Source organism: Dendrobium catenatum, unplaced genomic scaffold, assembly GCF_001605985.2.
Source record: "Dendrobium catenatum unplaced genomic scaffold, ASM160598v2 original_scaffold_109250, whole genome shotgun sequence".
Taxonomy (NCBI): Eukaryota; Viridiplantae; Streptophyta; class Magnoliopsida; order Asparagales; family Orchidaceae; genus Dendrobium; species Dendrobium catenatum.
The window spans coordinates 791885-807138 of NW_021427685.1; the positions used below are offsets into that span (position 1 = coordinate 791885).

General features: G+C 30.1%; 1 non-coding gene across 1 annotated transcript; it reads right to left on the bottom strand.

The window, feature by feature from the left end:
- Nucleotides 1-5129: 5129 nt before the first annotated feature.
- LOC114578661 lies at nt 5130-5235 on the bottom strand. Its single transcript, XR_003699647.1, has one exon. It is a non-coding gene; the product is annotated as a small nucleolar RNA R71 (small nucleolar RNA).
- Nucleotides 5236-15254: the final 10019 nt, after the last annotated feature.

The following is a 15254-nucleotide window of genomic DNA, read 5'->3' on the forward strand; positions in this document are numbered from 1 at the left end:
AATGTCTCTTTCCACTTAGCATTCATTTTTCCTGTTGAGATGAACTGAAAGATTGCCTTCCACATGTCTTGAGCAATTATTTTCCAGTAGCCTTTGATAAAGGAATATGAAATTCCATCAATCCCTGGAGAGCTATTGCCTCCAAGGCTGAAAATGACGTTTTCTACTTCCTCCACTGTAAATTCAGCATCTAGTAATTTCACACTTTAACTGCTTAATGCATTCAATTTATTCGGCCAACCTGTTATAATGCAGTCTCGTTCCTTCCATTTTTGAGAAAAAAATCTCAAAAAAGCTTGTTCAATAGCAGCTTGATCGTTTACCAAGTTCCCCTCATCATCCTTTATTTGCTTTATGAAATTACCATTCTTCCTCCCATTAACAAAAAAATGGAAAAACTGAGAGTTAATATCACTCTCCTTAATCCATTTTAATTCCACCCTTTGTCTCCACCAAACGTTTAACCTTGCTAGAGTAATGTTCAATTCATGAAGTTTGGATTTGAGCAACAAAACTGATAGTTCTGACATGCCATTTCTACTTTCTTCTTCAATTTGCAGATCATCCACCTCTTTTTTAAGTTTCTCCTTAAGCTCCAACAGATTTTTTTGTTTAGATCTACTCCAAAAGAGGAGGGTTCTCAATACAAAATGAAATTTCTTATTCAACACCTCCATAGGACCACCTTTAAATTGCTTGATCCATGTTTTATTGACAACATGAAAGGCAGTTGGATAAGAGATCCAAACATCTTCAAACTGCAACATTTTTGTGTGCTGAAAATTCTGGAAATCTAACTTCAAAACCACTGGACAAAGATCATATGCTACCCGCGCCACATGGCGGTTAACAGCATGAGGTAGAGCTTCCAAAGCCTTAGAATTGAGAAGACACTTATCAAGTCTCTCCCAAATACGGGCACCTCCACTTTTTTTTATTACACCAAGTGCATGTAGGCCCAACAACTCCCACATCATGAAGATCAAAAAGGTTCATGAACAAATTCATCTCTTGAGGAGAAAGAGAGAATTTGAATTTCTTACCTCCCCTCTCGTCATCTTGAGAAAGGATGCAGTTAAAGTCACCACCGATAACATAAGGTAACTCCAAAGAAGAATGTGAGCCTATGCAATCCCACAAGCTCCTCCAACTATACACATCTCTACTCCCATACACATTAGAGATAATCCAAGATCCTTTATTAGCTATACAAAGCTTCCCAATCACACATTGCTCATTTACTATTATTAAAGAGAAACTGGTCAAATCAAACCTCCACATCACCACAATCCCTCCTGACAAACCATTAGAAGGATAAAGAAAGAAATTCCAATCTTTACCCATGTATTTACTAAATTCCCACTTCTCCAAAGAATCAATTTTAGTTTCAACAATGCCCACATAGATAGCATTCCAATCTCGGACAACCTCCTTCAAATATAGTGGGGCCTCCCTCTTATTTGCCCCCCTACAGTTCCAAAAAACAAGAGAACTCATGTAGCCACCGAGGGTGAAGGTCCCCCACCCTTCTGTTAACAAGAGAACTCAAGATCCCTTTTAAGGATTTTGTAATGCATTATAAATATGAGTCAAGGACTAATAAGTCTAAATAATGTGTTATTTTATGTGTTACAATTTCAGTGAAAATATTATTTTAGTTTTATTGTGCTTAAAAATTACAAAAAAAAAGTCCTAAAACTCTAAGTTTCATGTAGCGCCTCTTTTGAGAACAAACATCGTCGCAGTGCCCTCAAAAACACCACTAGAACGTTATAGTATCAGCATTGCAGCACCAAATTCTCTATTAGATAGCACCACAATGTCAAATAGTTTAGCTTTGCAACGCTATTTTTTTTTATCATTCAACATCCCATCCTCACACTTCAAAATGCCTCAACTCCCAAGTTTCACTTTTGGTGCCGTAGCATTTGAAACTAAGCAGTTCCTTGTTGTAGCAGTTGTAACTTTCCTAGGACGCGACCTGTCAGTGAAGCGATGCCTGTTCACTAAGTAACTAATCCACATCAGTAAGAATGGTGATGAAACCAGAATAGTAGCACAACGACGTTAATTCATTTTTTTTGGCACAACAGCATCAATCTTTCAAGCGTCAAAGTGCTAGATGCCTACTTTGTGTTTTCCTATAAAACGACACTATATTATATTTATAAGGAAGTTCAGTCATTAATATAGTTTCAGTATAATTTAGAGTGCTTCTCTAAATTTCCTTTAAGGTGACAACTAAGGATATTTTGAGAAGTACTTGATACCATTATTAGAGTGTTTAGCTTGTATTTGTGGAAGAAAATCTATAAGTAAGAAGTAGCGTAGTGGATATCCATTGAACCATTCTTGTGATATCTATCTTTTGAATTTTTGTTTCTTTCACGTTATTAGTGAAAATGAGTTTGCTTCAATTTTACTCTATGTCTAGCTAAATATTTTTGTTTTGTATTGATGATGTAAATATAATTTGTAGTATAATAAGTTCTCTTATTCCTTAAATCATTAAAATGTTATTTTTAATATTAGCATATCTTAACTTAATGAATGTAGTGGCCAAATGTGTAGTTACAACTAGGTGTAATGTGGAGCCCCGATAGAGTGAAGCAGATATAACTAAAAATATTGAATTAGTATGTATCATACCTATGCATAGGGTATAAATTATATTAAAATATTAAGGAGATAATATAACCAAAGGAAGTTGGTGGAAATCCTGATTTCCTACAAGCTCGACAAAAATCTTGGAATGCATGCACTTATAATAGCATCAAAATCGCAAATGGGAAGTCTATTGATGTGTTAAATGACACTTGGATCTTGGACAAAAGCCTAAGAAAATGGCCAACATTTATCATGAATGACATTGGTGATGCTATGGTTGAAAGTTACATTGTAAATGGCGGCTGGAATTCGAAAAAATTGAATGAAGTTATGGGTCTTGAACTAGTGAACCTAATTTGCCAAATTAAAATCAAACCAGAGATGGAGAGAGATAGATTGGAATTGATTTGGCTAAAAACTGGAAAGTCTATATCTTCCATGGTGTTTGAGGCTTCGGTTCATAACTCAACTTCAGTTCAATATTGGAATTGGATTGGAAAATTTAAACTAATGCCATGGCTTGAAGTTTTCTATTGGAGGATTTTCATAATGCCTTGCCTACTTTACACTTTCTTGCTTGCAGAAGATTACATAGGGATATTGGATGTCATAGGGATTTCAATGAATGAGAACATATAGAGCATATTATGGTTTAATGCAAGAAATTATTGTAGGCTATTCGATACTTAAGTAAATGGGGTTCTTTCATTCCAATTTTGTTTTTATCTGAATTTTGTATTTGGTTATCTAAAGAGAAATCCTTCTTGGAAATCTTATAATGTAACATGGTTTTATTCTCTTGGAAATCTAGAAACAAATTGATTCATAAAGGGATTGAAGACAGTGCTTTGGCTATTACTGCAAACGCCTTAAGCTATGCATCAGTTACTGCTCACGGTGGTAGTGGGAATTCGGGTATATGGGGTGTTAATGAGCCGTCTAGGGTGAGTGATCTACATTGGCACCCTCCTCCCCCTTGATTGGATTAAGGTTAATGTAGATGCTTCATTACTTCCATCTTACAAAGCTGGAATAGGGGGCGTATTTTGTGAATATAAAGGTAGATTTCTATTGGCATTTGGAAAGTCTGGTATTCATTAGGATGTCTCTTCTTTGGAGTTATTTACTACTCATGCTATCAAGGAAGTTATCAAAGATTGGATGTATAAGGGAATCATCATAGAAGGGGACAATGAAAATATCATCAAGTTTCTTCAAGAGGAAAAATCAAATGGTAGTTCTTTCTTTGAAGTTTATCATGTAATTAATAAGTTTGATCATGCAATTTTTAATTGTATTGATAAAAGAGGTAATAAGTTAGCAGAATTATGTGCTAAATATGCTCTTCTTAGCTCTTTTATTTGGGGTGATATTAGTTCTAGTAAGATTCCTCCTTTATTTGTGTCTTTATTAAAGGAGGAATCAGATGTTATTAGCCTGTAGTTTGTTTTTTTCTTTTCTTTCCTTAATGTAATTTGCTGCATTTTCTTCAAAAACAAAAAATTAATAGCATCATAATTAAAAAAAATCATTGGGAAAAATATATTATTTATATTCATCAATCCCAAACATTATATCTATGTAATGAATTTATTATCATTATCAAATTTTTTAAAGTGATTGAATCTCCCCAACATCCATTTTTAGTAGGATAATTATTATAATTTAAGTAAATAGTAGTAGTTGATTATGAAAAAACATACTTTTTCGTGGGTTCAACACTCTACTCTATTACTTTATTAATTAATTATGCATGTATACTTTTATATATTAAGTGGGTTTAAAAAATTTATATCAAACAAAACCTAAGTATTTTTTTGGGGAGATAGATATTTAAGTATTCATTGTTAGAATTCTAATTTAAATTTACACACATACCCCATCAATTTTTTTTTGGAGTCGTTGCCATGGAAGTATCGCACTTTTACCAAAATTTCAGTAATACTGTTGAATTAAATGTATAATTAGATGTATTTATTTTTTTATTATTATTGTTTAGTTTTTTTTATCACAAATTGTATATTCTATATTTTTTTGTTGCATACTTTATAGCCTTATAAAGGAACTATTTTCATTTGACCTTGAAATTGAGAAAACACATTCTAAAATTCGAAAAACCAAAAAGATCTCAAAAATGGCTGAATCTCAGTCAGAGCAAAATTATTCTAGACATCTTCATGATTATGCAAATCGTTTAATAGATGGAATTTATGAGAGTATAAATACACCTACAACCCAAGCTAATAATGTTGATGTAAAACTAGTTATCTTTCAAATGGTCCAAAACTCTTAGTTTGGGGGAACTCATGTAGAAGATCCCAATTTATATTTAGCTAAATTCTTAGAAATTTGTGCAACAATTAAATACAATGGTGTCAGTGATGATGCTATTAGACTTAGATTGCTTCCCTTTTCTTTATGAGATAAATCCAAAATAAGGTTGAATTCATTATCCTATTACAACTTAGAATTAATTGGATCATATATTTCTCACTAAATATTTGTTGTCTTAAAAAATGGTCAAACTTAGAAATGACATAACTTTTTTTTCTCAGTTTGAAGGAGAATCCATTTATGGGAGTTGGGAACAATTTAAGGAAAACCTTAGAATATGCTTGCATATTGTATTAACTAATTAGTTGAGTATTCAAATGTTTTATAATGGATTAGTAGGATATCTTAGAGCTATAATTGATGTTGTAGTTAGAAAATAATTAATGTCTAAGCCATTTGATGAAGCTTATGAATTAATAAAGGAAATGGATACTACTAGTTTTGAGTGATCTGTTGATAGGATAAATCCTAAAAAAGTATATGGAATTTATAAATTGAATGCCTTATCAATTTTGACTGCATAAGTGGTAGTGATTTTAAGAAGTTGAATATAATAGGAATAAATTCTAGAATAGGAACTAAGACATAAAGCGATCAAAATTTAATTAAAGATAATATTATGCAAGGGAATGAATATATTAATGAAATTGGAAGAAAAAATAATTTCTATTGAAATTCAAATAATACAGGTTGGAGGAAACATCCTTATTTTAAATGTGTCAAATAATATGGGTGGTAGTAATAAATGCAACAATGGGAAATATAATCAAGGAGTAAGTTGATGCACTTGTTAACAATATAAGTTTATTCTTATACTTATAAGTCCTCAAGGATTTAATATATGCAATCCATTTCAAAATAACAAAATAGCATTGGTGGATGTAGTTATGAAGTTAGGAACTCAATTATAAAATTGAGCTTCTTCTATTAAAAATTAGGAAACCCTTTTAAGTCAGCTTGCAATTTCAATCAGTAGTAGACCTCTTGAATCTATAACTAGTAATGCTGAAATAAATCTAATAAAAAAAAAGAAAAAGAACTTAATTGAAGCCATTTGAAGAATGAAAATAATATACCACATCCAAATTGAAAACGTTTGGCAAACTCTGGTTGGAGATAATAAACATAGTGCTATGTGGGAGGCAACCTAGAATTAGGTTTAGTACAGTAAGTCTGGCTGAAGACTATAAACTTAGCACTTCAAGGGAGGCAAAATAGTTTATAGCTTATGTGTGATAAATAGGAATTGTTAGTTTAAAAAAATTTTGAGATATGAAAAAGTGTCGCAACAGTGTGCCATGATATGTTATTTTGTAATTCAAATTTGGAAAACATCCTTTAACTTGAAATGTATAAAAATATCTTGATGGAAATTTAATTATGAATCCTTGTTAACTATGTCAAATAGTGTTATATTCTTCTTCCTCAAAATTTAATTAAAGCAATGGATAGAATCAAGCAATGATATTCCTCTTCAAGGATTAAAAGTGAAGAAAGTTTAGAAATTTAAGATTTATTTTCTCTTCTCCACATGCAAAGTCTACTACCATTAATAAACATAATAAGTTCAATGACGAAGTTCATGAGAAAATAAGAAGATACAATTCATAAACAAAGAAAATAAGTAATCTAAGGTTTTAGAGTATAAATTTCATCCTAGTAAAGATGTTCTACTACTTGATTATAAGAAGAAGTTTTTCCATGCAAATAATTAAATCTGGATTGGTAGGCCCATATTTCATTATTAGAGTACATCTTAGTGGTGCCGTCAGCATTTAAGATAAGAATCATTTTGATATTTTCAAGTTAAACTGTCATAGATTCGAACCATGCGATTAGGCAAATAAAATAATCATGAATTTGAAGGAATAAAAAGAATGAGTTTGTATCATTATTGTACTTTATATATTTTAGAAGAAATTCTCTCATGTGAGTAATTAGTATAAATAGTTTGAACACAACTTGTTGCTTTAAATTGTAAAGCCAATATGTTAAGCATGGTGCTTAGTACACTAGTTATCCTGTAATCAATGTTATGTTTTGTTATATTTTATTATGTTATATTAATACATATTTTAAGAACCTTTTATCATTTATACGAAAGAATGTATAGTCTTAAATGTTATTTGTGTTTCTTTTATTTACATTTCATTGAAATTCTCCTCATATTTGTTATAATTGTTTTTAGATTTTGGTTATTTAAATAACCTTAGTAAAAATGATAATTAATAAAATTAATAAAATTAGGATAATAATAAAACTCTATATAATAGTTTAAATGAACACTATTTATATTTCATAGATTGGAAAAACAAATAATTACCATCCAACTTAGGTCATTTAAAGTATTGCTTTAATTTGAAATTATAAGTTATATAATTATTTATTAACTTTGAAATAAAGATGAATAATTAGAATTAATGATTCGATATGAGTATATTAAAATTTGAAATCATAAGCAATCCAAATTTGGAATGGGGTAATCTTATTGAATCCTTATATAAAACTCATGAAGATCATAAAAAGAGCTCGAAGCAAAAATAGATATTCATAATCATTAACTATGTACTACATAAATTAAAGAGAAAAATAACTGTGAAAATAGTTGTAAAAAGAAAAAAAGATATAAATAGAAGGAAAAAAAAAGTACCTTCAAAAATTGATATATGTTAAATGCTTAGAATCTGATTTTAATCTTATACTTAAATTCATAAAGGATAAATTAAAAAAATAGTTCAAATGATAGTGAACGAAAGAAGTTTAAATTTTAGCCATAAATTTAACTAATCATTAAGTTATATAATTCATTTTAAAATTTAGAAATTAATAATTAAATATAGAACCTATAAATTCAAATTAAGTAATAATAAGTAGCTGATTCATAATCATTAGCTTTTGTTTAGTGGATACTATTGGCTCATAGGTTTTATTTTGCTTTTTTGTAGCTCATTTGAGTATTAGTGAGCTTATGGTCTCCTTTAAGGACTCTGTAATTATTTTTATTTATTAATGCGTAGGCCATTCCACCAATTTTAACCAAAATAAAAAATAAAAAAAAATAAAAAAAGGTTGACATATTTGTATAATTATTAGTATTTTTTGTAAAGTGAAATTATAATCTTATTAATTTTTGCTACTTCTAAACCATTATATATTATCCAATATATTAGTAATTTTAAAATATCATTTAATCATTTAATAAGAATTATAATTTATTATTTGCTTGAGGACAAGCAAGAGTTTAAGTTTTGGAGAATTTGACTAATTTGCATAATTTTTTATTTTATGTGTTATATTTTAAGTGAAATGTGTTGTTTTAGTTATATTGTGAAGGAAAAATATATAAAAAGTATAAAATTATAAGTTTTATATAATGTCAAGGCGTTAGAACAAACAACACCGCAATGCCATCAAAGACGCCATTAGAACGCCAGAATATCAACTTTGTAGTGCAAACTTCTATGTTGGACACTGAAGTGGCGCAAAAAATTTTAGCTTTGTAGTTTCATGTTTTCCATTATTCAACACCACAGTCCCACACTCTATAACATCTATGTGCCCAAATTACTCTTCTAATATCGCAACATTTGAAAGTCAGTAGTGTAGCGACATACTAGTTGTAATGTCCCACGGACATGACCTATCATTAAAGTGATGTGATTGTACACTAAGTAACTGATCAACATCAGCAAGTAATGTAGAAGAACCAAAAAAATAGTGTAGTGGCATTAGTTCATGTCAAAACTTAGTTTTTGAAACTATGTTTTTATATCATGTGAGTTTTTCATGATACTAAAATATTATTGTGTTGATTACTGTTTCTACTAACACATATTAGAAAAATCTTATTTGTGTTGTTTGTATGTATTAACATTTCAAAGAAATTATACTCCAGACTATCGAATACTTCAAGACATATTAGAATAGGGTTTCTTGTAATTAAAGTCTATACCTTTTTCTATTTTTCTTGAGTCTGAGAGAATGTGTGATTGTAATTGGGTAACAGCACACACACATTAGGGGTGTAACTCAAAACATATATTTTTAAAACTAATCATATTGTACAATTATAGAATATGAAGCATGATTTGATTTAAGTATGAAATGTGCTCGTCTATGTTTATACCATATGAAGCATGATTTGATTTAACTAATTTTGTATAGTACGATGTAGAGTTGATACAAACAACGATTAGATTATAAAATGGGTTTGTCAAATATTATACCGAACGAACCTATTGACTTTTGAATTGCTCATACGGTATGATGTTAGTTCATACATATGACTACCAGAGTATGAAATAAATTCATATAGGATCATACAAGAATTATTTGAACTATTCATGCATATGTTGTATAATTGTACTATACGGTCCAAGTACGTTCAACTTGAAATTTTTAATTTTTGGGTGATTCTTCATATCTTTCATATATAACAGTCTTATAAACTAACTGTCCATACTTCTTCAATGAGTTTTCTCTAGAGAGCTAAAGTGAGAGTGTTTTGGGAGAGTATTTGGGAGTGAGGATTGAGAGATCTTGTAAGTGGAATTTGTGAAGTGTTCATAAGGTTTCCCTAAGGTGAGGATCTCTTTATACGTTCTTCTAATATCTATCTGAGTTCCTTGAAGACTATCGAGAGAATATCTTTGGAGAAGATCCAGTACTCTGGCATCACTAGGAGGGGTGAAAATGATGTTGGTACTCTGTCGTCACTAGGAGAGTTAAAAAGGATGTTTCTACTCTGCCATCACTAGAAATTTGAGAAAGGAGGATGGTACTCTACTATAGTGGGGTTTGGTGGAAGAGGGATTATTATAAGGCCTTCTTGTTCTTCCTGTTGGAGAAAAAATGAGAGTCACTTTGGTATAGTGCAATACCTGAAGAGGGAGTCTTCAGGGAGTGGACATATATCTAGTTGGATCAAACTGCTATTAAATTTGATGTTTCTTTATCTTTACTTTTTACTGCTTTTTATGTTCTGTACATTTACTTTTTGTTGTTGAAAAAGTTATTTTGAGAAAATTTATCATTGTGTATAAAATCTTAAATCGATTTTCTAAATTACCAAGAATTCTTAAATTATAATTCACCCCCCCCCCCCCCCCTCTTGGTTAGCATTGAGACCATGATTAGGTTACAACTTCTTAGAACTTTTAAGTGGTATTAAAACTTATATTCAAAAATTAAGGTTTAGACAACCTTTTTAAGATGATGGCTAATTTTAGCAACTATCACACTTTTGAAGGATATTCGATCACTAGCCACCATTGTTTGATAACATCCCTTTCAACTTTTGGAAAACCCATATGTTTACTTTTCTTAAAAACCTTGACTATTACATGTGGATTTTAATACAAGAAGGTTAAACTAGACCCACTAGAATTGTTGATGGTATTAGGACTAAAACACCATTTACTGATTGGACAGTAGAGGAAAAAGAATTTGCTCAGTTAAATGTTAAATGCTCAAGTAGTTTTTTTTTGTGCACTTAAATTTGAGGACTATATATGTGTTTAAATATGTAGAACTCAAAAAGAAATTTTGGATAGACTTTATATTACTTATGAAGGAACTAATCAAGTGAAACAATCTAAATTGAAATTCTATTACACCACTATGTACTTTTTTGCAAGAAACCAAATGAATCAATCACTGGCATGTTTACTCATTTTATACAAATATTCACTTCATTGCATGCTTTATGTAGGGAACTAATGAATTATGAGAAAGTCAACAAAATACTTTATTGTTTACCTAGAGCTTATGATGCAAAGGTTATTGCCATAATTGAATCCTAAGACCTGACTATTTATTCTATAAATAATCTGCTTGGATCACTGATTGCTTATAAGGAAGGAGTGACTCAAAGATAGATTGATGCAGGTGACAAGCAAAAGGAGAAAAACATTATGTTGAAAGTGGATGACTCAAAAAGTGATCAATTTCAGCCTGAGGATGAAGATGATATTGCTTTAATGGAAAGGAAATTTAGAAGCTTTCTTAGAAGGAATCAACGAAGTCATCTACAGTGGAACAAATGTTAGTTCCATAAAAATATAAAAGTTTCAAATGATGTGATTTGTTATGAATGTAGGAAGCCTAGACATATTAAATTTGATTTCCTGAATGTCAATGCTAATCGTAGCAAGGAGAAGGTTGAGGAAAAACAAATGTTACAAAATGCAAGATGAGATTGCAGAGAGCATTCTTGCCAGATGTAGGATCAGATTCTTCAAAAATAAATGTAAAGGAGGAAGTCACAAACTTGTGCTTAATGTAAGACAATCTTGATCACTCAGATCAAGATGGAGAAATGCTCTCATATAATTCCTTGTGAGAGAAATTGGTACCTAGAAAGCAAATGTTTGAAGCATATGACTAGGGATACAACATAATTCATATTGTTGGAAGCCAGAAATGAAGGCAAGGTTACATTAGGAGATAATACCACAGGGAAAGTGGTAGGTAAAGGTATGCTAGGGAACAAGAATAATTTTTTCATTGAAAATGTATTTTTGGTAAAAGTATTACAATATAACTTTTGAGGATTAGTCAGCTTTGTGATAAAGGTTATAATGTTAAATTTTTCTCACTAGTTGCATTATTAGCCAAAATGAAATTGATATGTTACATGAAAATAGGGTAAATAATGTGTACATGATTGATTTAAATTTTGTTAAATATTCTAATACTTTTTGTCTCAAAAAAATTATTAATAAATCATGGTTATGGCATAAAAGACTTTGTTACACAAGAATGAAAATTCTTAGGAAGATTACCTAGAAAGATTTATTTAGAGGGATACCCAAACTAGGCTTCACTAAGAATCACCTATGTGATGCATGTCAATTAAGAAAATAGGTGAAGTCCTCCTTTCATTTAATTAAGGACCTTAGAACTAGCAAACTGTTGGAAATCCTACACATGGATTTTTTTGGACTGATTAGCACTTTAAGTCTAGGAGGAAAAATATTTTGGTTTGTAATAGTTGACGATTTTTTAAGATTCACTTGCATCAAACTCTAATTTCATAAGAGAGAATCAATTGAGGAATTTAGAAGCTTTTTTACTTGGATTCAAAGGAAACTAGGTTGTTAAATTTTATCAATTTAAAGTGATCATGGAGGAGAGTTTGAAAATAAAAAATTTAATGACTTTCATAAAAATCAAGAAATTGATCATAATTTCTTAGCACCTAGGACCCCTTAATTTTAGGGTAGTCAAAAGAAAAAATAAGACTCTAATAAAAGCCACTCGAGCCATGTTTGTAGAATACTCACCTCCAAAATATTTTGGGGTTGAAGCAGTTAGTACAGCTTATTATATTCTAAATAGGGTGAACATTAGATCCAAATTGAACAAGAAACCCTATGAACTTTTGAAGGGGAGAACACCTATTATTTCATATTTTCATGTTCTTGGATGTAAGGTGTTCTTTCATAATAATGGAAATATTCCTTTAGAAAAATTTGATCCTAAATCTAATGAAGGAATTTTTCTAAGATATTCGACTGCTAGCAAATCCTATAGGTTTTTTTAACAAGAGAACTTTGGTAGTTGAGAAGACCATACATATAGTTTTTGATAAATCTGGCATTTTAGAAGAGACAGGGTTAGAAGAAGATCATATTAAAAAGGAAAATTTGAAAGAGAATGTTGGCATAGAAAATCCTTTGCCTAGAGAATGAAATTTTCTAAGAATAACCCTAAAGAATTGATTTTAGGTGAACCTAGTGAGGGTGTTAGGACTAAGAATGGACTTATCAAAGAAATGAATCATTCAACCTTTGTATTAATGTTTGAACAAACTAATATAAATCAATCACTTACGAATAAATTGATTTTGGACATACAGGATGAACTGAATCAATTTGTTAAAAAAGATGTTTGGGAATTAATTGAATGGACTAAGGGAAATTATTGTTGGAACTAAGTGGGTATTCAAAAATAAAATGAATGATTCAGGCATTATGATTAGAAATAAGGCAAGATTGGTGGTCAAGGGGTATAATCAAATATAAGGGATTGATTTTAGAAAAACTTTTGCCCCTGTAGCTAGACTTAAAGCGATAAAGGTTTTGCTAGCCTTTACCTATTTTAAAGGTATTAAATTATATCAAGTGGATATTAAGAGTGACTTTCTTAATTGGGGTGATATAAGAGGATGTTTATTTTGAACAACTTGCATGTTATAAAAATTCAAAATCCCTTTATCTTGTGTTTAAAATGAAAAAGGCTTTGTATGGACTAAAAAAGGCACCTAAGGCTTAGTATGAAAGGTTAAGCACTTTCATATTATTTAGATTATTTATTAAAGTATAGACACCACTCTCCTCTTGAAAAGGACAGGAGATGACATACTCATTATTTAACTATATCTTGGTTATATATTATTTGGATCTACCAATAAAAATCTTTGTAATGATTTTTTAAAAATAATGAGTAGTAAATTTGAAATAAGTTTAATATGGGACTTGAATTACTTTCTTGGTTTTTATATAAACCAAAATGAGAAAGGAACATTTCTTACTCAGTCAAAGTATATTAAGGGCATCCATACGAAATATGAAATGGATAATACTAAACCAGTGAGTATACTAATGAGTTCCTCAGTGTAGTTAGATAGCGACCATATAGGAAAAATCTATTGATCAAAAGAAGTTTAGAGGAATAATTGGATTATTACTTTATTTGAATGCTTGTAGACTATATATCATATTTAGTGTTTATTTATAAGATAGATTTCAAGTTGATCTAAAGGAATCACATCTTACTGGTGTTAAGAGAATTCTGAGATATCTTTTGGGAACTAAAAACTTAGGGATTTGGTATCCTAAGCACAACTCTTCTTTTGAAATTATTGGATATTCTAATTTAGATTTTATAGGATGTAGGGCTGATCAAAAAAGTACTTTTGGAACTTATGAAATTATAGAAAAATCTTTAGTTTCATTGTCTAGCAAAAAATAGAATTCAGTATAACCCTTTCTAGTGCTGAAGTAGATTACATTGCCTGAGGTAGATATGTGCACATGTTCTTTGGTTAAAATAACAATTGATTGACTTAAGAATTTTTATGGTCACTATTCCAATTTTCTTGTATAATATAAGTGTCATATGTATTTCAAAGAATCTTATTCAACATTCTAGAACCAAGCATATTGATATTAGGCATTGCTTCATTAGAGATCATGTGGGTAAGGGTTAAAATAAAATGTAGCAAGTTTCTACTGAGAATCAACTTGCAGATATTTTTATAAAACCACTAGCTTTTGAAATGTTTATCACTTTAAGAAAAAGATTAGATGTGATTGATCTTAATGCTTAAATTGAATCTCTTCAAATTTGATATGTAATATATTGGTGTGTTTGTTTATTTTCTTAGGTTATTTGTTAGAGTTTGTATGTTCGTATGTTTATATATTTTTTTAGTTTTTGGTAATTTTTCTTTTGTTAGATTTGTGCATTTTACTTTTTGTTTTTCCTGGCAGCATGTCCTCGAATCTTGAGTGATTGGTGTTTAAAAAGATTCTCTATTTAACATAACTTGTTTTTAGTTTTTTCTTCATAATGTATGAAATTTTTTTATACTGTATGAATTTTATAGCATGTATATTATATTTTTTTGTATTGAGCATGCAAGACTGAGTTTTTCAATGCATATCATATTGTATGATGTCATCATTATCTATGTTATTTAGTTTTTTTTTCTGTAGAACCATTTGGTCAAAAAGCCTATACGAAACAACGCCTCGAGAATGGTGTTTTACGAAAAGCCATTTCATTTTTGGTTGTTTCCATTTGTATGTATGAATTTTTTTGTCCCGTATGATTTTAAAATCATATGTATGATTTGAATTTTATACTTTACAATAGGTCATTTTTCTTTAAATACAAAGGTATTCGATTAGTTTTTTCTTCACATTCTCATTTGATTCCAAACATTCTCGTGTCCAAATTTTAGGAATAGCCAATAGTAGAAAACATCATCGCACTTTAAGGGATCGTCCTCTTGATCTTGTAGAGATGACAACTTACTCTCTAAGGAAAATGAGGAAGCTTTTGATTGGTATGTTGCAACCAAAATTACCCCTATCGACTCCTCATTCAAAGTGAAATTCACTTCTCTATTATGCCACTTTTTGCCTCAACCCAGTTTTTGTTAATCCTTACCTTGATTTTTGCCTACATCTTTCTTGATAAACATGATGGTAAACCAAGATCACACCAGTATTACCTCTTATGTATTTAAGCTACTTGTTGAGATAACAAAGGAATTAATTAAGTGTATGAGGAGTAAATTTTTTTCT